Source organism: Elephas maximus, chromosome 20 (genome assembly GCF_024166365.1).
Source record: "Elephas maximus indicus isolate mEleMax1 chromosome 20, mEleMax1 primary haplotype, whole genome shotgun sequence".
NCBI lineage: Eukaryota > Metazoa > Chordata > Mammalia > Proboscidea > Elephantidae > Elephas > Elephas maximus.
Window position 1 is genome coordinate 75,504,430 of NC_064838.1, and position 23,486 is coordinate 75,527,915.

The 23,486-nt window shown below is 39.1% G+C and overlaps 1 pseudogene; it reads right to left on the reverse strand.

Moving 5' to 3' along the window:
- Window positions 1-9,697: 9,697 nt before the first annotated feature.
- On the reverse strand, window positions 9,698-10,608 carry LOC126063949 (olfactory receptor 4C11-like; annotated as a pseudogene).
- Between the last annotated feature and the right edge of the window lie 12,878 nt (window positions 10,609-23,486).

The window sequence follows — 23,486 nt, forward strand, 5'->3', positions numbered from 1 at the left end:
AAAACACAACAACAAATATGTCCTACTTTGATAGTGCTTACCTGAGGTGGAGGATCTTTGAAGGGGACGAAGATTACAAGAAGCTGAATACAATGGGTCCCCTATGGCATCAACAAGCAGTTCAAGCCTTCTGTAGATCTGACAAGGAATTTGCTAGTGAAGACTCTGCTCATGCTCTGCCAGTCTGCTGTAGAGAAACAACTTTCACCAAAGCCTTGTGCAATAAAGAGATTTTTGTTGCAACATATCAGAAAACAAAGATGGGAAAACAGCTGAAAGCACTTCAGCTATAAACAGACCATGATTCAAAGAACTACATTCTATAAGTGCTTTTTATATGATTTTGACAGATGCTGATTCTTTATGAGTAAATGACTTACAGACTATGATTGGTTAAAGTAAAGACAAAGAACTAAGATCATGATTGGGTGACCTTGTTTTTCTTTTCTAACAATTTGTTCTTTAGGCTCAGGTGTCCCCGGTCCGTCATTTGGTAGTTGTTTTTTATTTGTTATGTGGGCTACACATGACATGGGATAGATCTTTACCTCTTTTACTGGGGTAAATTGATATTTAGTTTTTGTACGTACATCCACTGTCATTGAAACGGTTCAAGCATACTGTCCACCTCTTTGATGTAGTTTTTTTTCATATTTTTCTAAGCTTTTCAGATTCAGACAAAAAAGTTGGCCTTTTGTGGTTATGGCCTGCTATGGTTAGGTTAACCCTTTATCATCAGATGTAACCAAACTCCTTCCAAAATTATTTTTCTGGGTTTGAAAGCTGTAGTCTCTTCAGGACTGTAGTCTCATGGGACAGCATAGTCAATTGGCATGACATAGTTCCCAAAAACATAATCTGCATCCCAGTGAAGTGAGTAGCATCTGGAATGTTAAAAGCTTATGAGCAGCCATCTAAGACACAACTACTGGTATCTAGTTGCTGGAAGTAAAACAGTAAGAAGGTAACCAAAAGCTCAAAGAACAAACAATTCTACGCGAGCCACATCTACCCTGAGACCAGAATTAGATGGTGACTCACTACCACCACTGACCGCTCTGACTGGAGTCATAAAAGATAGTCCCAAAAGGAAGGGAGAAAAATGTGGAGAAGAACTCACATTATTAGAATAAAAAAGCCACACAAACTGGAACAGTAGAGAATAGAGGGCTTCTTGAGAGTATCCTTTATACCTAGAGCCAAACCTAACCCCTTAGAACACCTTCTAGCGAAATAGAAGAGTGGCATACAAAATAAAATATATTACCCATAAGATCTGTGTTCTACTTAAAAACCATGTGTATGAGACCAAAAAGTCAATAAATTATTCAAAAGCAAAGATAAGAAGATAAGGAGGCAGGGGAACTAGAGTGCTGGAAATGGGACAAACAGGAAATAATTAAAGAGCATGTTGACACATTATGATAAATATAACTAATGTTACTAATCAATTTGTGTGAAAAATGTCAAATGGGAGCCTAACTTGCTCTGTAAAGTTTCACCAAAAACTCAATAAAATATTTAAAATATATAAATATATATATTTTTCCACTAAATAGAGAGCAATATGATATATTTTGGCTAAAACATACCCAATAAAGGGCTAATCTCTAAAATCTACAAGATACTGCAACATCTCAACAACAAAAAGACAAGTAATCCAATTAAAAAATGGTCAAAGGATATGAATGGACACTTCACAAAAGAAGGCATTTAGGCTGCTAACACACACCTGAGGAAATGCACGTGATCATTAGCCATTAAAACCCAAAACCAAACCTGTAGCTGTCGAGTCAATTCTGACTCATAGCGACCCTGTAGGACAGAGTAGAGCTGCCCCATAGAGTTTCCAAGGAGCTCCTGGTGGAATAGAACTGCTGACCTTTTGGTTAGCAGCCGTAGCACTTAACCACTACACCACCAGGGTTTCCCATTAGCCATTAGAGAAATGCAAATCAAAACTACATTGAGATACCATCTCACCCCAGCAATGCTGGCCCTAATCCAAAAAAACACAAAATAACAAATGTTGGAGAGGTTTAGGGAGATTGGGACTCTTATGCACCACTGGTTGGAATGTAAAATGGTACAGCAACTTAAAAAGCTGGAAATAGAAATACCATAAGATCCAGCAATTCCACTCCTAGGAATATACTCTAGAGAAATAAGAGCCACCACACGAATAGACATATGCACACTCATGTCCATTGCAGTACTATTCATAATAGCAAAAAGATGGAAACAACCTAAGTGCCTATCAACAGATGAATGCATAAGCAATTTATGGCACATAATGGAATACTGTGAAATGATAAAGAACAATGATGAATCTGCGAAACATCTCACAACATACCTGAATCCGGAGGACGGCATTATGCTGAATGAAATAAGTAAGTTATAAAAGGACAAATATTGTTTAAGTCCACTATTACAAGACTAAACAAATGATTTACACACAGAGAAAAGCATTCTTTGATGGTCACAAGGGTGGGGGAGAGGGAAAATCACTAACTATGTAATAGACAAGTGTCAACTTCAGTAAAGGGAAGAAGAACACACAATACATACAATATAGGAGAAGTCAGCACAACTGGACCAAAGCAAAAGCATGAAAGTTTCCTAAACATCCAAATACTTTGAGGGACCAAGTAGCTAGGGCCTGGGGCCATAGTCTCAGGTGACTATGTTAAACAGAACTCATGAACCATATAAAGGAAACTTTTTGCAGTTCTGGAGGCCGGCAAGTCCCAAATTCATGGGTAAGGCATAGGCTTTTCCCTGGCCCTCAGCCTCTGCCCAACAGCACTCAGCTTTCTCACTCTGCGGGCCAGGAAGCCGGCTGTGCCATCTCCTGCAGGTCTCTCCTTCCTGTGTGGTGGTGGGCTCTTCTTTCTGCTCTGGAATTGGCTCTCTTTTAAAGCAAAATTGATCAATCCTCTGGTGGGCCACAATTATCTTATTTGCACATCTCTGCCCAATCACCTTGGTGGAAGTTACAACACCATGGCGAGAAAGGCCATCCTAAGTAATTCATCACACCGCAGGTGTGAACTATTATAACATAAAATGTTTTTTATTCCAAAGTTTTTTTATTCCAAAGTTTTCAGCCTGGGCAGCAGGAAGAACAGATTTCCCTGGGGAAAACTATAGATAGAGCATGTTTGGGCAAGAAGATTCTTACTAGATATGCAAAGATAGATGTCAAGTAAGCTGTTGAATACAAAAGGCTGACATTCAGTTAGAAGGTCTGGAGTAGAGATAAACATGAGATTCATCAATATAAAGATGGTATTTAAAGTCACAAGAATCCTTGATTTTCATTTTGTTGTTAGGTCCCACCAAGTCACTTTCAACTCGCAGCAACACTGTGTGCAAAAGAAGGAGACACTGCCTGGTCCTGTGCCTTCCTCACAATCCTCACAGTGCATGTGTCCAGAGGAATCTCAGCAAATCTGAATGAAAAAAATAAAAGTTTTCTGTTCATCAATGTCCTTCCACAAGCACTTATGTTCAGTGAAGATTCCTAAAATACAAGGTGAAAAGATTTTCCCCTCCATTATCTCATCTTCATTGCTATTTCTCCTTTTCCCCATTTTCTCTTTTCTCCAGTCCTGAGTCTTCTCTTCTGTTTCAGGAAAGGCTAACCTATAGTTATGAACAGCAATGCTAAACCTGTGGCAAGGCAAGTGACTTGTTGATATTTTATGATACAAACTAGGAAACTCCTGCCTCACTGTCTACAAAATTTAGACTTTGAGAGGATTTCCAGTAAAGAATGTAGTCTTTCAATAATTCCTCCAAATTTTAGTATCAGAGTTGAGTTAACCTCCAAGGATAACTCATGGAAAGGCTCTCAATGTTCAAAGTGACATTACTTTAAAAAGTTATGTGTGTGATATCTGTATCTATCTATCTGTCTGTCTGTCTGTCTGCCTACCTACCTACCTATCTACCTACCTATCTACCTATCATCTATCTACCTACCAGTCTGTCTATCTATCATCTATCATCTATCTACATACACATATATACACATATGTTGTTGTTAGGTGCTGGGATCTTTAAGATTATGTGTCAAGTTGACTGGGCAGCTATGATGTAGTTTAGGGGGTCCTATGATGATGTAATCCTCCCCATGATGAGATTTGAAATAATGTGATCATCTCCATGATGGGATCTGCTGTGATTAGCCAGTCAGTTGAAAGGGATTTTACTTATGGGTGTGGCCTGCATTGAATATAAGTGGACTTTCTGACCAGGCTCCTGGGATTTTGATTGCACAGGATACTAAAAGTGGCTCCTGTTCTTCTGACTTCCAATTCTTGGGACTCGAGCTAGCAGCTTACTTGCTGTCTTGGCTGCTGAGCTTGAAATTCATTGATCTTTGCAGCCTGTGACCAAGAGCCCTGCTATTTGACCTGCCAATCTTGGGTTCACCAGCCCCTGTGGCTATGTCAATCAGAAGCCTCTATCCTGACCCACAGACTTGGAACATTCCAACCTCTACAATCACATAAGCTATTTCCTTGATATTAATCTCTCTCTCTATATATATACTTATACCCTTTGCTGGTTTTATTTCTCTAGAAAATCTAGCCTAAGACTGGTTGATTGGTCCTACTTTTGCTAGAAAAAGTGGTGAAAGACAGAAATGAGCTCAGGGCTTCAAAATCAAAACTCAAGCACCACATAAACAACCTAAATATTTCCACTTGTGTCTTGAAAGAAAGCCTTATTTCCTGTTGCAACAGAGCTGATATTGTCAAAAACCAAACCCAGAGTATTATAGTAAGAGTGGATGAATTAATCTCAAGAGCTCTCTGAAGTTAAAAATGAGGGTATTGATTGGGAAGAAATGGGATCCTGAAACTTGGGATGGGGACATATGAACAGATAATCAGGAAGCCTGGGAGACAGAGCCCCTAAATTCCATTGTATCACTCCTGTCAACAGAACCAGCCCTCGTACTCCCATCTGAAGATATTATTCCAGCTTTGTCTGCTAAGGCACCCTTCCCTGTAAAACCATTAGCCCCTCCACCTTCATCTGATGAGATTAACCCAGCTGCGTCTGAAGAGCATTTGTCTGAATCATTGCCTGGGACATCACCTAAGGCAGACGCCTTATACAGCAGTGCTGAATGTTCTAAAAACACATCCCCACCACCATTTTTGACTTTTAAACCTATACGTAGATTTAAGTCCCAGAAATCCCCAACAGGTGAAGTACAAAGTGTGACCCAGGAGGAGGTATGGTACCTTCCAGAAGAACTGGTTGGCTTTTCTAATATGTACAAACAGAAATCTGGGGAATATATGTGAGAATGGCTATTAAGGGTATGCAATAATGGTACAAGGACTAGATAGATGAATCGGTCTGAGTTTATTGATATGGGCCCACTAAGCACAGATTCTTCATTCAGTGTTCCAGCTTGAGAGGTTAGGAAATGACCTAATAGTTTATGTTTTAGGGTCATTGAAACATGGATTACACAGTGGCCTATGCTAAATCACATTGAAGCAACAGACCTGCCTTGATATACTACTGAACAAGGAATACAAAGTTCTCAGGGAAATTGACACTTTAGAGTGGGTTTATCAGGTTAGACCCACAGACCCACACATGAAGTACCCAGAGGACAAACCTTTCACTACAATAGTGAGGAACAAATTTGTGAAGGGAGCCCCACTATCCTTGAAGACTGCTGTGATTGCTATTTTATGAAAGCCAGATTTGACAGTGTGAACTGCCCTAACTTAATTAAGACACCTAACTACAATGGGGCTGATTGGGCTCTGTGGTGGCAGAGGCCAAACTGTGGCAGTCAATCAGCAAAGACAAGGAGAGTGTGGTCACCATAATGGGCAGCAGAATAAAAGCAGTAATCAGAATAATCTGACTCGTATGGACTTAGGGTGTTGGCTACTTAGTCATGGTGTCCCTGGGAGTGAAATAGGAAATCTACTAAATATTTACTTAATCTGTACAAATGGAAGAATTCTAGACCAAGTGAACTGCAGTGTAACTCAAATCACCAGAATAGAGAGTCACAGCCTCTCAATTAATTCCCAGACTTGAGCTGGTTTAAAGACTCAAAACCCCTTGAATGAAGGGGAGGCTGGATCCCCTTAAGGAAGGACCTCACTACACTGCCAAAAATTCATACTGTTAATCTTTCTCCTAGCCTTCTGCGAAGGGATCTGCAGTCATTTAAGAGAATGATGGTTCATTGGGGAAAAGGGAATAATCAGATTTTTTAGGGATTACTGGATACTGGCTCTGAACTGACATTAATTCCAGGAGAGCCAAAAAGTCACTGTGGCCCACCATTCAGAGTGGGGTGTGTATGGAGTTCAGGTTATTAATGGAGTCTTAGCTCATGCCCATCTCACAGTAGTTCCAGAGAGTCCCTGGAATCATCCTGTAGTGATTTCCCCAGTTCCAGAATGCATAATAGGAATACATATGCTTAGCAACTGGCAGAACCTCCACACTGGATCCTTGACAAATGGAAGAAAGGTTATTATGTTAGGAAAGCCAAGTGGAAGCTGTTAGAACAGATTCTACCTAGGAAAATAGTAAACCAAAGGCAATACTGCATTCCTGGAAGGATTGTGGAGATTACTGCCACCATCAAGTACGAGAAGGATGTAGGAGTGGTGATTCCCACCGCATCCCCGTTCAACTGGCCTGTTTGCTGTGCAAAAAACAGGTGGATCTTAGAGAATGACAATGGATTACCCAAAACTTAGCCAGGTGGTGAATCCAATTGCTGCTGCTGTTCCAGGTATAGTTCCATTGCTTGAGGAACTTAATAGATCTCCCGGTACCTGGTATGTAGCTATTGATCTGGTTAATTAAATTTTTTTTTTTCTCCATACCTGTTTTGAAGGTCCACCAGAAACAGTTTGCCTTCAGCTGGCATTGCCAACAATATACCTTCCATGTCCTACCGGAGGGTTTTAACATCTCTCCAGCCGTATGTCATAATTTAGTCCACAGGGACCTTGATCACCTTTCCCTTCCACAAGACTTCATACTGGTCCATTACATTGATGACATAATGCTCTTTGGGCCTAGTAAGGAAGAAGTGCCAATGACTCTGGACTTTTTGGTAAAACATTTGCATGCTAGAGGGTAGGAAATTAATCCCACAAAAATTCAGGTGCCTTCCACCTCAGTGAAATTCCCAGGTATACAATGGTGTAGGGTAGGTTGAGATAGTCCTTCAAAGTGAAGTATAAGCTATTGCATCTGGCCCCTCCCACAACTAAAAAGGAGTACAAAGCCTAGAGGACCTCTTTAGATTTGGGAGGTAACATATCACTCATTTGGGTGTGCTACTCCAGCCTACTTATCAAGTGACTCCAAAAACTGCTAGTTTTGAGTGGGGCCCAGACCAAGAGAGACTCTGCAACAGACTCAGGCTTCCATGCAAGCAGCTCTGCCACGTTGGCCATATGACTCAGCTAATCCAATGGTGCTTGAAGTATCAGTGGCAGATACGGATGCTGTTTAGAGCCTATGGCAGGTCCCTGTTGCTGAATCACTGTGCAGACCCTTGGGATTTTGGAGTAAAACACCTGCCATTCTCTGCAGATAACTACTCTACTTTTGAAACACAGCTTTTGGCTTGTTACTGGGCCTTAGTAGAGACTGAACGTTAACCATGGTGTTGTCTTGCCCTCAAAGCCATAAAGTTGGAGGTGCACAGCAGCTGTCCATCATTAAGTGGAAGTAGTATATATGAAATGGGGACTAGGCAGGACCTGAAGGCACAAGTTGCATGAGGAAGTGGCCCAAATACTCATGGTCCCCACTCCTGTCACATTTCCTTCCATCTCCCAGTCTGCACCTATGACTTTATAGAGAGTTCCTTCAGATCAATTGACTGAGGAAGTGAATACTCTTGCCTGGTTTACAAATGGTTCTGTTTGATACACAGGCACCACTCAAAAATGGACAGCTGCAGCACTAAAGCCCCTTTCTGGGACCCCCCTGAGGTACACTGGTGAAGGGAAATACTCCCAGCAGGCAGAACTTTGAGCCGTGTGCCTGGTTATTTACTTTCTTTGGAAAGAGAAATGGCCAGATGTACAGCTGTATACTAATTCATAGGCTGTGGTCAATGATTTGGCTGGATGACTAGGGACTTGGAAGGAACATATTGAAAAATTGGAGACGTGAGGGCCACATGTACAGACACCATTTATGTTGCTGAAAGAAGTTATTCACAATGAATAAGTATTGGTCTTGCAAAATTCTATTACGTGATCCAGTATCATTTCTAACACCAGAGCTATATTTTCCAACTACCAATTCTTCTTTGTTTCCATCTTTGGCATTCCAATCACCAGTAATTATCAATGCATCTTGATTGCATGTTTGATCACTTTCAGACTGCAGAAGTTGTTAAAAAATCTTCAGTTTCCTCATCTTCAGCATTAATGGTTGATGAGAAATTTGAATAATATTATTAACTAATCTTCCATGTAGGCATGTGTATATTATCCTATTCCTGACAGGATAGATCTTGAAATGTTCTTATTAAAGATAAGTGTGTCACCATTTCTCTTCAATTTGTCATTCCTGGCATAGAAGAACATATGATTGTCTTATTTAAAATTGGCCATGCCAGTTCATTTCAGCTAACTAATGCCTAGGAAATGAATCTTGTTATGTTCCATTTCATTTTGGATGACTTCCAATTTTTCTATATTCGTATTTTGTACATTTCATGTTCCAATTATTAATGGATGTTTGTAGCTATTTCATCTCATTTTAAGTCATATCACATCAGCAAATGAAGGTCTCGAAAACTTGACTACATCAATGTCATTAAGATCAACTCTACTTTGAGGAGGTAGCTCTTCCACAGTTGTATTTTGAGTGCCTTCTAACCTGAGGGGCTCATCTTCCAGCATTATATCAGATAATATTCATCTGATAAAATTTTCACTAGCAAATTTTTTCAGAAGTAAACCATCGTTTCCTTCTTCTTAGCCCACCATAATCTGAAAGCTCCACTGAAAAATGTCCATGAGTGACTCCACTGGTATTTAAAATACCAATGGCATAGTTTCCAACATAACAGCAACACACAAGCCACCACAGTACAACAAACTGACAGACAGGTGGTGTTACATATATATTTATTAAAATATTTTTGGTTGTATAAATATTTAGGTAGGTAGATAGATAGATAGCTTCCATGGAGTCAACTCCGACTCATGGCAATTATATGCACAATAGAACAAAACACTGCCTGGTTCTGCACTATCTTCCTGATTTCTGGAATGTTCAAATTTGTCCTTGATCAATAATATGGAGAAGATTAATTCAAACTAGAATACTGTACAAATGAGTGAGGTGAAGCTCTATATACAACAGGATCTGGCTCACATACTGCAAAACACCAACAGTATCAGTGCAGAGAGCAGAGGTGGGGAGTGGGCTAGCACTCCCACAAATATTAGTGTACTTTATTAATTTTTTTTATGTTATGTTACTTTATGTGACATTGGCTTAAAATAAAATGGACCTGTGCTTACTCTACTAATGTCCTCAAACAGATTTCTAGGAGTGGATTCTATTGTCCACATCAGGATAAGAACATTTTCTCTTCTTTATCAATCCAATTTCATTTAAATTGCTAAAGAATCAGCAATTGGTGTTTTCTGTTCTTTGCCATTTCAAGTCATAGCTTGTTACGCCATAACTTTCTCATGGCATTTTTAACATCTGCGTTCCTCAAAGTGTAAATCAGAGGGTTGAGCAAGGGTGTCCCGATAGTGTAAAACACAGCTACTGTCTTGTCCACTGGAAATGTGATAGGCGGGGGAGTGTATGTGAATATACAAGGAACAAAGAATAAGATGACAACAATAATGTGGGAGGTGCAGGTAGAGAGGGCTTTCTTTCTTTCTTCTGCACTCTTGTTACTCAGAGAGTGTAAGATGAAAACATAGGAGATTATCAGGGCTATAAAACTCACAATACATATGGCCCCACTATTAAATACTATGAGTAGATTTATGACATAAGTATCCATGCAGGCAAGTTTTAACAAAGGTTGCATATCACAGAAATAGTGGTCAATAACATTGGGGCCACAGAATGGTAATTTCAAAACCAAAAAAACCTGTACTAATGAATGGATGCAAGATCCCACCCAGGCCAGATTCAACAATGCACCACAGACACGCTGGCTCATGATGGTTGTGTACCTCAGGGGTTTGCAAATGGCCACATAGTGATCAAAGGACATGAGTATGAGCACAAAGATCTCCATGCACCCAAAAAAATGACCTGCAAAAATCTGAGCCATGCACTCATTGTAGGAGATGACTTTCTTCTTAGATACAGCATCTATGATCAACCTGGGAGCTGTGATTGTTGAGTAGCATGCATCAGCAAAGGACAAGTAGAAAAGGAAGAAGTACATGGGGCCCCCTAACATCCGACTGTATCTGATGGTCATAACAATAAGTTCATGAACAGAGTTGCAAGGTAGAGAAACAAGAAGATCACAAACACTAATTTTTCCTTCAGAACATCCCGTGTTAACCCGAGCAGAATGAACTCAGTCACACTGCTGTTCAACTCCATGGTTACAGATGATGTCAAAAGGATGCAGCTGAGAAATGGTTTATCTGAAAAGAAAAGTGTGTAAGTGTTGACTTGGCAATGGCAGCAGACTTGGACTCTGAACTACAACTTTATAGTTCTAATTCCGTGATGGTTCAGTGGTAGAATTCTCCCTCCAATGTAGGAGACTCAATTGATTCCCAGTGAAGGCGTCACATGTGCAGCCACCACCTATGTCAGTGGAGGCTTGCATGTTGCAATGATGCTGAACAGGTTTTAGCAGAGTTTTCAGACTCAGACAGATTGGGAAGAAAAGCCTGGTGATCTAATTCTGAAAGTCAGTCCATGAAAAGTCTGTGGATTACGATGGAGAGATCCTGTGTTGTGCATGAGGTTACCACAAGTCGGGGGCAACTTGACGGCAGCTAACAACAACGTCATTACTTGAGTTTTATTTATTTTATTTTATTTTATTTTATTTTTTTACTGCTGATGTCCATTCTTTAACTACAGCCATTGACTCAAAGTCTTCCTGTGGAATCAAGTCATTTTGGGCAAGAAAAAAAACTCACAGGTAATTGTGCAATCCGACAATGTCTGGGAACTGCTTATTCTTCTGTATGATCTGAACAAGTCACTTCAATATCTTGAAACTTTTTGTTCCTAAAAAACTTAGATTCTAATAGACACACTGTAAGTGTATGTAGGGAGCCCTGGTGGTGCAGTGGTTAAGCATTAGGCTGCTAACTGAAAGGTTGGTGGTAGGAAACTTCCAGCTGCTCCTCAGGACAAAGATGTGCCAGTCTACTTCCCTAAAGATTACAGACTTGGAAACCAGTAGTACTCTGTCCTATGGGGTCACTATGAATTGGAATTGACTTGACAGAAATGGATTTGAGTTTTTTCTAATGTAAATATGTATGAAATATATGTCTATATGCACCTCAATATTTGAAAAGCAAATATTCCCATATAATTCAAATATTAAATTTAGAGGTTCACTAACAGGAACAACATTCCTTAATTTGTACACAAGTTTCTGCAAATTATTCTGACCACTTTAGTACCTTGGTTGGTTTAAGCTTTAAGAATTCATTTCTCCAACTTTTGTCTCTTGGTTTCACCTTCATTGTCAGTCAGGACACACAAGAATAAATTATTGAGGTTAGTATTATTGTGCATAATCACTCTATTATGTGAAATCATTCATTACTCATGTTAGATACATGGTATTGAGTTTCACATTTTATGGGTGCAAGAATGGGAATTCCAGTACACTTACTTGTGCTCATGAAGAACCTGTACATAGATCAAGAGGCAGTCTTTTGAACTGAACAAAGGGATACTGTGTGGTTTAAGTCAGGAATGGTGTGTGTCAGGGTTGTGCCCTTTCATCATACCTATTCAATCTGTATGCTGAGCAAATAATTCAAGAAGCTGGACTCTATGAAGAAGAACAGGGCATCAGGATTGGAGGGAGATTCATTAACAGCCTGCATTATGCAGATGACACAACTTTTCTTGCTGCAAGTGAAGATGACTTGAAGCACTTATTGATGAAGATCAAAGACCACAGCCTTCAGTATGGATTACACCTCAACATAAAGAAAACACGAATCCTCACAATTGGACCAGTAAGCAACATTATGATAAACAGGGAAAAGATTGAAGTTGTCAAGGATTTCATTTTACCTGGATCCACAATCAATACCCATAGAAGCAGTAGTCAAGAAACCAAAAGACACATTGCATTGGGCCAATTGGCTGCAACAGACCTCTTTAAAGTACTGAAAAGCAAAGATATCACCTTGAAGACTAAGGTGAGTCTGACCAAAGCCAGGGTGTTTTCAGTTGCCTCCTATGCACATGAAAGCTGAACAATGAATGAAGAAGCCCAAAGAAGAATTGACACCTTTGAATTGTGGTGTTGAAGAAGAATACTGAGTACACCATGGACTGCCAACAGGACAAACAAATTTGTCTTGGAAGAAGTACAACCAGAATGCTCCCTAGAAGCAAGGATGGTGAGACTACTTTGGACATGTTGTCAGGAGGGATCAGGCCCTGGAGAAAGACATCATGCTTGGTAAAGAAGAGGGTCAGTGAAAAAGAGGAAGGCTCCCAATGAGATGAATTGACACTGTTTTTTTTTCTTTCTATAATGGGTTTAAGTATGGTAATAGCTGTCAGACCTACCAATTTTTGTTCTCTTAAAGCATAATTGAAAAAATATTTCATAATTTCACCATGGAAATATCTTCCCCATTCTCCTACTCTATATTTTGCTTATATACATACATATCTATAGAATTGCCATCACTCTATAATATTTTAAATGTTCTGATTTTCATTTTGCATTGTTAAAAGTCTTTTCCTATGTAAAGAGTACCTATAATATATTTATTAATTTTAGCAATTATAAATTATTGTATCAAAAATTCATAATATGTTTTTAAAACTTTTTTATCATTTGTTTTCAAATTTTCATTCTCATAAAAAACTTTTAAATGAACCTCTTTTTATTTGTAGTCATTTCAGAAATTAAATTTCCAGGGGATTTTTGAGGCAAAGGTTATTATTATTTTTGTAATTACTGGCAATTATTACCAAGAGAACTTCCAATTTTTTGGATCAATATTGATTAGAAACACTTTAATTATCAATGATTACATGTACATATTAAAATATCCAACACTTTCAATAGATTACAGGTTCAAAATGAAAAGTATCCTTCTAAAATTCATAACTTCCCAATCTCACTTTACAGAGGTAATATAAATAAAAAGTTTCTTTGTAGTCCAGGTGAAATATTCTTCCAGGTTTTTCCAGAGTTATATATGTACATAATTTGTTTAAATATCCCTTTTCATGTAAGAATTGCATTTTTTCCCATATCTTTCTAAAATTACAGGAATATGGAACAGATTTTTAATGAAAATCTAACTTAGAGCATTATCTTATTAGCTTGATGAGTGTAACTGAAACTATGATATACATTTCCTTGATTACTTGTGATAGTATAATTTTTTTTATATTTTTTACTTCTTATAATTTTTCTTTCTCAATTATATATATCTTTGTCAGTTAATTTTTAATATCTTTAAAGTTTGAGTTCTTTCCTTTTTTCACATTTATGTAATTCACTCTTCAATTTGGGGACTTATATCTTTATTCTGTCACATTTTTTCTCTACTTTTTAATATTGACTTCAAAGGATCTAGAATTTATTTTATAATGATCTTGTCTGATTAATCACCAACCCATCAATGAACCAATAACACATTCAAGTCAGCCATCATAGGTACTAAGAACCTAATCAGCTCTCTGGTAGCTACAGTGGGATATAGAAATGTGTTTTCAAACTCTGTACAATTAAATTGGAGGGATAACATACCACTGAATAAGATAACTAATTACTTAAGAACTACATACCACCATATATGACAGTATCTAATGAATTTCAGTTCCAAAAGTACAGAGAACCCTAGAGAACAAATTGAGGGATGGTGAAGTTTCAAAAGAGAGAAAGAAATGGAGTTACAGATTTCAGTGTGTGAAAATGAAGTTTCCAAATAGGCTGTCTGGAACTAAGGTATTGAATAAGCTTACACTGCATTTCCCCAAGTAGAAGCAGTATTTGAAAATTAATAACTCAAATTGTCTCTCTAATAAAGCTCTGTAATATTAATAAAACTTTGTTTCTTCGTAGTACAGCTGAAATATTAGCTAAGTGTGATGTAAATAATATCTAGAAGCTTAGACTGGAAGTTCGAATTATCTCTGACAAATATAAAGTGAATTAATTATTACTCAGTTTCAATACACTAAGTCCCTAATAGGGGCTAAAAACAAAAACAAAAAACAAAACAAAAAAAACTGTCATTTGCTGTGAGGAGAGGAGCGGTTAGGTTACCAAGTGAGTAGGACACACTGCTTCAGGTAAACATAGACATGACCATCATAAAAACTGTACTCTCATCAAATCAAAAAGTTGTAAAAGGTAAGTTTGTGAGCTGGAAACCTTTGTGGGTTTCCTGTAGGGTCGCTATGAGTCGGAATCAACTCTAGGGCAATGTTTTGTTTTTTTTTTTTTTTCTGGTTAATGGAGAGCTGTGAAAGCCAGGTGATGCAATTCTAGTTGGTGTTGTTTCAACTAAGCAAAGAGAATATTTGAAACCTGAAGATAGGCAAACAGCACTTTACTAAGATGTATGCATTAATTCAGATCAAGAGTACCTCAGAGTTCTGCTACTGAGTTCAGCCATTATTTCCTAATACTCCTGAACTATCTATCCTACCTACCTGATATTGGGGGACACCACAGTAGTAGAGCTTGCTATTTGCTCTTCGATAAACCAAACCAAACCCTTTTGCCGTTGAGTCGATTCCGACTCATAGTGACCATAAAGGACAGAGTAGAATTGCCCCATAGGGTTTCCAAGGAGTAGTTGGTGGATTTGAACTGCCGAACTTTTGTTTAGCAGCCAAACACTTAACCACTGTGACACCAGGACTCCTGCTCTTCTATAGTATCCTTAATTTTTTACTACCTGTTGAAATGTAAACAGTTCAAAATATACCTTGTCCCAAAACTCTCTAGCCCCAGAATCTTCTCTTCTCTTTCCAGACAAATAGACATCTAACTCTATCCCCTATGCTCTTATAATACTATGTACTTTATTAAATATGTATTGAATCTAATAAGGTAGTCCTAGATTACATATTATTTTTGTGTGACTTTAAGCAGGTTTTCACTTTTGTTGTTTCATTTGACCTGCACAATTTTTGGTGAGGTGACTGTGGCCATTTGTCTTGTGTTCTTTATGTGCACAGACTGATGTATAATAGTTTTGCTGAGTACAATCAGGCTATAACGAAGATTATATGCTGCTAGACAGCCTCTCTCTGTAGCATCTAACAACAAGTTATATAAATCATCAAATCCCAACTAATCATGTAGATTATATCCAAGAAAAGTCACTAGCCAGCAGAGAAGGATGCCAACTAATACCTTAAGTTTGTGTCCTGATGCCAAAATCAACCACGGTTAGCTTCATGGTGGGACAAATATCAAAGCAGAAAACTAAGTATATAATAGTGAAGGGAAGGAAAGGGCAGAGACTGGATGAAGTTGACACAGGACAGAGGAGAGTGGCAGTGAGCAAATGTCAGGCAACGAAGAAGAGCAAGGGGTTGGGATATAGAAAGACATGGGCAGAGGTGAACAAAGAATGTTATTGAGGGTAGTGTGACCAAGATTTCATCACAGAGTTCAACTTTTTTCTCCCTGGCCCACTGCATTGCCACTTGCCCCAAAACCTGAGAGGGCGGTGCCATTTCAGGTCATGATCAAGGGTTGCCATAGGTCTTGAAAGTCCAGGACAAGTGTGTAAAAGTACAGTTCTCTTTTATACTGAGAAACATGACCGATGAACTTCAAACTCTTTAAATTAGAAGACCGCCCCTCCCCCCAAAAAAGAAATTTCTTCCAGGTTGGCTTCAATCCCATGGTGTAGTTTATTTCCCCTTGTATGAGCAGGAAGTCCTTTGACAGATAGTGTACTTTGCTCTGAGGCCAGGGAAGACTCAGGAATCCTGGACCACCTTCACCCTTCATTGGTGGAAATACTCCCTGGGAGGTCCATGTTTTTCAGAATATGCACTGAGTGTATATTCCATCAGAGTGCAGATGCCACCAGACCAGTTTTGAAGACTTATTGTGAAGGAAATATTTCAAATAGACTCGAAAGTCTTACCTCTTTCCTTATGAGCAGATATATGACTTCCAATAAAGTATATTTTTCATATTTTCAGCTTTAATTTACTTAGAAGATGAATTATATGAAGCTCTCGTGGAACACGAAAAGGATACTTGGTTGAAATTTATTGATGTTTTCTATCACAGGAGGTTATGGAGAGTGGAAAGTTTATGGAGAGAGGGGACTCTGAATATGCAGACTTTACATGGCTTCTTTCCAGAAGCAATTGCTTAGACAAAAAAAAAAAAAGACAAAAGAAGTGTTTAAAAAAAAATAGCAAAAGTTTATCAATCTGATTCCTGAAAATGTGTTTACAGAAGAAACTATTAAGTTACACTGACAGATAAACAAGTCTGAGGCAATATCTCTATCTACAGGTTCTTTTGGGAAAACATGATTTAATGTTTCTATTTTTACTGCACTGAATATTTGTTGTAATTCCCAAAAAAGTTTACAAAAGCCTATGGCAGGCTTTCAGCCCCAGGAGCTCCAAAGAAACCATTATTTCCAGCCCAGTCCCTAAGGATGGTCCAATGAGTTACCCAGCTCAGATAGCCCAAGAGCAAAAGCAAACCTTGGGGCCAATTAGTTAAACCCCAACTTATTCTAAACGCATATGAGGAAACCTCAATCCCTTCTCCATAGGATTGCTCCAGCCCACTTCTTCTACAAAAAACCAAAAACCAAGTCCATTGACATCAATTCAATTCTGACTCATAGTGGCCCTGTAGGACAGAGTAGAACTGCCCCATAGAGTTTCCAAGGAGCACCTGGTGGATTTGAACTCCTGACCCTTTGGTTAGCAGCTGTAGCACTTAACCACTAAGCCACCAGGGTTTCTCCATCTCTTCCAGGAGTGTGAACTTATTGAAACAAGTTAAAGGCTCAGATAAGTGAAATATGTGTGATAGACATGAATTCTGGCTTCACCACTTATGTTCTATATGATCTTAAACAAGTTTCTTAACCTCTTTAATATTCAATTTCCCTTTTTGCAAAAGGTAGCTGGTAATAATTATTATTTATTACACTTAACATTATGGATATTATTAATATTGCAGTCTCCCATTTCTAACCCCATGTATGTTTGAAGTAAGTGCAGAAATGAAGAAAGGAGACAGATGGACAAAGGAAAGGAATTACTGAATATTTGTCTTATGTGTTTTATTTTTAAAGATACATGCTTTTCTCTTCATATGGAAGAAAGCTGGATTTTTGCTTTTTTAACCTGGTTGCAAGTTATTAAAGATGGGTCAGATTACATGGCAAAATTACTACTCAGAACTCAAATCTCAAAATTGCCTGCTAGGAACACCAGTGCCTGCCAGGTAAAAGAAGATGAAGTGGGAGGTCTGATGTAGGGGTGAGAGAGAGCTGGGAGACAGAAATGGAGGCAGGAGAATGCCATGAATATACATGGAAACACACATTGCACTTTTGTTGAAGGGCCTCAAGGCAACAAGCAGTCCCAAACTTCTTGGAGAAAATCATGACCAACATCTGGACTTTTTTTGTTACAGAGGGGCAGAATCATGAGGAAGGTTTCTGGTGCGTCATTTGAAGCCTATGAGCCTCGGCTTCCTCATCAAATAAATGGGAACAAGAAGGCCTAAATTTAAAAAGTTTCTGTCAAAATTAAAATACATAGTGTATGAAAAGAAAGATGCCCTGGCTCAGAAAAGAGCAGGAGAAATATTTATGTGTTTTTATTAATCCTCCCTAAACATGTAGTCCCCCAAGTGTCTGTCGGTTTGTTGTGTTGTGAGGGCTTGTGTGTTGTTGTGATGATGGAAGCTATGCCGCTGGTATTCAAATTCCAGCAGGGTCACCCATGGCAGATGGGTTTCAGCTGAGCTTCCAGACTAAGACTAGGAAGAAGAATCCAGCAGTCTGTTACTGAAAAGAATTAGCCAGTGAAAACCTTATGAATATAGCAGCAGAACATTGTTTGATAGCATGCTGGAAGATAAACCCATCAGGTTGGAAGGCAGTCAAAATATGAATGGGGAAGTGCTGCCTCCTCAAAGTAGAATCGACCTTAATGACCTGGGTGTAGTCAAGCTCTTGAGGCCCTTACTGGCTGATGTGGCATGACTCAAAATGAAGAGAAACAGCTGCAAACATCCATTAAGAATTAGAACCTGGAATGTACGAAGTATGAATCTAGGAAAATTGCAAATCGTCAAAAGTGAAATGGAACATAAAGATCGATATCCTAGTGATTAGTGAGCTGAAATGGACTGGTATTGGCCATTTTGAATTGGACAATCATATGGTCTACTATGCCGGGAATGACAACTTGAAGAGAAGTGGTGTTGGATTTATTGCCAAAAAGAACATTTCAAGATCTATCCTAAAGTACAATGCTGTCAGTGAAAGGATAATATCCATGCACTTGCAAGGAAGACCAGTTAATACAACTATTATTCAAATTTACGCACCAATCACTAAAGCCAAAGATGAAGAAATTGAAGATTTTTACCAACTTCTGCAGTCTGATATTGATCAAACATGCAATCAGGATGCACTGATAATTACTGGCGATTGAAATGCAAAAGTTAGAAACAAAGAAGGATCACAGTTGGAAAATATGGCTTCAGTGATCAAAACAATGCCAGAGATCCCATGACAGAATTTTGCAAGACCAATGACTTCTTCGTTGCAAATACTTTTTTTCACCAACATAAACAGCAAATATACATGTGGACCTCAGTAGATGGAATGCACAGGAATCACATGGACTACATTTGTGGAAAGGGACAGTGGAAAAGCTCACTATCACCAGTCAGAGCAAGGCCAGGAGTCGACTGTGGATCAGAACAAACTACTTATAAGTAAGTTCAAGTTGAAACTGAAGAAAATTATAACAAGTCAACGAGAGCCAAAGAAAGACCTTGAGTATATCCCACCTGAATTTAGAGACCGTCTCAAGAATAGATTTGACACACTGACCACTAAGGACCAAACACCAGATGAGTTGTGGAATGACATCAAGGACATTATACATGAAGAAAGCAAGAGGTCATTAAAAAGACAGTAGAGAAACAAAAAGACCTAAATGGATATCAGAAGAGACTGTGAAAGTTTCTCTTGAACGTTGAGTACCTACAGCAAAGGAAAAAATGACGAAGTAAATGAGCTGAACAGAAGATTTCAAAGAGCAACTCGAGCATACAAAGTATTATGATGACGTGTGGACATAGAAAACCAAAACGGAAAAACATGCTCAGCATTTCTCAAGTTGAAAGAACTGAAGAAAGAATTTCAGCCTTGAGTTGCAATATTAAAGGATTCAATATTAATGACCCAGGAAGCATGAAAAGAAGATGGAAGGAATACACAGAGTTATTATACCAAAAAGAATTGGTCGACTTTCTACCATCAGGAGGTAACATATGATCAGGAAGCAATGGTTCTGAAGGAAGAAGTCCAAGCAGCACTGAAGACATTGGCGATAAACAAGGCTCCAGAATTGACGTAATACCAATTGAGATGTTTCAATGAACGGGAAGTGCCCACTCATCTATGCCAAGAAATTTGGAAGACAGCTACCTGGCCAGCTGACTGGAAGAGAGCCGCATTTATGCCTATTCCCAAGAAAGGTGATCCAACCAAATGTGGGAATTATTGAACAATATTGTTAACATCACATGAAACAAAATTTTGCTGAAGATCGTTCAAAATCGGCTGCAGCAGTATATCGACAGGGAATTGCCAGAAATTCAAGCCGGATTAGAAGAGGAAGTGGAACCAGGGATATCATTGCTTATGTCAGATGGATTCTGGCTGAAAACAGAGAACACCAGGAAGAGGTTTAACTTTGTTTTATTGACTATGCTAAAGCATTGACTGTGTGGACCATAGCAAATTATCGATAACCTTGTGGAGAGTGGAAATTTAAGAACACTTAATTGAGTTCATAAATAACCTGTACGTGAACAAAGAGGCAGTCCTTTGAACAGAATAAGCGGATACCACATGGCTTAATGTCAGGAAAGGTGTGCATCAGGGTTGTATCCTTTCACCGTACCTATTCAATCTGTATGGTGAGCAAATCATCCAAGAAGCTGGACTATATGAAGAAGAACAGGGCATTGGGATTGGAGGAAGACTCATTAACAACCTGCAGTATACAGATGACACAACTTTGCTTGCTGAAAGTGAAGAGGATTTTTAGCCTTTATTGATGCAGATCAAAGACCACAGCCTTCAGTATGGATTACAATTCAACATAAAACAAAAGTCCTCAGAACTGGACCAATAAGCAACATCATGATAAATGTAGAAAAGACTGAAGTTGTCAAGGATTTCATTTTACTTGTGTCAACAATCAACACCCGTGGAAGCAGCAGTCAAGAAATCAAAAAACACATTGCATTGACCAAATCTGCTGCAAAAGGTCTTTTTAAAGTGTTAAAAAACAAGTTATGTCACCTTGAGGACTAAGGTGCACCTAACCCAAGTCAAGGTGTTTTCAGTATCCTCATATACAGATATGGGAATATAACTAGAGTAGGGAATTTATTTGAAACATTCTTTGTGTTATGTTAAAATATGATCTGTGGTTATTTTCAAGATCAAGGGACTAATCTCAGCAATGATTACGTTCATTTGCCAAACTTAAAGTTTTGTTGTTGTTAGGTGCCCTTCAGTTGGTTCCAACCCATATCGACCCTATGTACAACAGAACAAAACACTTCCTGGTCCTGCACCGCCCTCACAATAGTTGTTATGCTTGAGCCTATTGTTGCAGCCACTGGGTCAATCCATCTCTTTTGAGTATCTTCTTCTTTTTCGCTGACTCTCTACCAAGTATGATATCCTTCTCCAGAGACTGATCTCCCCTTATAACATGCCCAAAGTATATGAGAAAAAGTCTTGCCATCCTTGCTTTTAAGGAGACTTCTGGCTGTACTTCTTCCAAGACAGATTTTTTTGGGTTCTTCTAGCAGTCCATGACATATTCAATATTCTTCCCCACCAACAAAATTCAAAGGCATCAAATCTTCTTGGCCTCCTTATTCATTGTTTAACTTTCACATGCATATGACGCTATTGAAAAATCCCTGGTTTGAGTCTGGCACACCTAAATCCTCAAGGTGACATTTTCGCTTTTCAACAAAAAGGCTTTTTGCAACAGATTTGCCCAAAGCAATGAGTCCTAAAATTTCTTTCTTTTTTTTTAATTATGCTTAGGTGAATGTTTAAAGCTCAAGTTAGTTTCTCATGTGAAAATTTATACACTCATTGTTATATGACCCTAGTTGCTATCCCTTATAATGTAACTGCACATTGTTCCTTCCCACTCTAGATTGCACATTTCCATTCAACCAGATCCTTTCCCTTCTTGTCTGTAGACAGAAGCTGCACATTTATCTTGGGTATCTCCTTGAACTAAGAAGCACAATCTTCAAGAGTATCATTTTATGTTATATAAAAAAAAAATATAGCCCAGTCTATTTTTTGTCTGAAGAGTTGGCTTCGGGAATGGTTTTAGTTCTGGGTTAACAGAGAGTCCAGGATCTATGTCTTCTGGAGTTCCTCCAGTCTCAGTCAGACCATTAAGTCTGGTCTTTTTACTAGAATTTGAGTTCTGCACCCCACTTTTCTCCTGCTCCATCAGGGATACTCTGTTGTGTTCCCTGTCGGGGTGGTCATTGGTGTTAGCTGGGCACCATCTAGTTCTTCTGGTCTCAGGCTGATGGAGTCTCTGGTTTACGTGGCCCCTTTTGTCTCTTGGGCTAATATTTTCCTTGTGTCTTTGGTGTTCTTGATTCTTCTTTGCTCCAGGTGGGTTGTGATCAATTGATGTATGGTAAATGGCCACTCGTTATCTTTTAAGACCTCAGGCACCAATCACCAAAGTGGGATGCAGAACATTTTCTTACTAAACTTTGTTATGACAATTAACCTAGATGTCCCCTGAAACCATGGTCCCTAGAACCTTGCCCCTGCTACACTGTCCCTCAAAGTGTTTGGTTGTATTCAGGAAATTTCTTAGCATTTGGTTTAGTCCAGTGGTGCTGATGACCCCTGTATTGTGTGCTGTCCTTCCCTTCATCTAAGATAATTCTTGTGTACTATCTAGTTACTTAATGCCTCTTTCCGTCCCTCTCCACCCTCGTAACTATCAAAGAATGTTTTCTTTGTACTTAAACATTTTTTTTAAATAATTTTTATTGTGCTTTAAGTGAAAGTTTACAAATCAAGTCAGTCTGTCACATATAAGCTTATATACACCTTACTACATACTCCCATTTACTCTCCCCCTAATGACTCAGCCTGCTCCCTCCTCCCAGCCTCTCCTTTCGTGACCATTTTGCCAGTTTCTAACCCTCTCTACCCTCCCATCTCCCCTCCAGACAAGAGATGCCAACACAGTCTCAAGCGTCCACCTGATAAAAGTAGCTCACTCTTCATCAGCATCTCTCTCCAACCCATTGTCCAGTCCCTTCCATGTCTGATGAGTAGTCTTCGGGAATGGTTCCTGTCCTGGGCCAACAGACGGTTTGGGGACCATGGCTGCCAGGATTCTTCCAGTCTCAGTCAGACCACTAAGTCTGGTCTTTTTATGAGAATTTGGGGTCTGCATCCCACTGTTCTCCTACTCCCTCAGGGGTTCTCTGTTGTGCTCCCTGTCAGGGCAGTCATCGGTTGTGGCCGGCACCATCTAGTTCTTCTGGTCTTGGGATGATGTAAGTCTCTAGTTCATGTAGCCCTTTCTGTCTCCTGGGCTCATAGTTATTATTGTGTGACCTTGGTGTTCTTCATTCTCCTTTGATCCAGGTGGGTTGAGACCAATTGATGCACCTTAGATGGCCGCTTGTTAGCATTTAAGACCCCAGGCACCACAGTTCAAAGTGGGATGCAGAATGTTTTCATAATAGAATTTATTGTGCCAATTGACTTAGAAGTCCCCTTAAGCCATAGTCCCCAAACCCCTGCCCTTGCTCCACTGATCTTCGAAGCATTCAGTTTATCCCGGAAACTTCTTTGCTTTTGGTCCAGTCCAGTTGAGTTGACCTTCCCTGTATTGAGTATTGTCCTTCCCTTCACCTAAAGTAGTTCCTATCTACTAACTAATCCATAAATAAACCTCTCCCACCCTCCATCCCTCCCCCGTCTCGTAACCACGAAAGA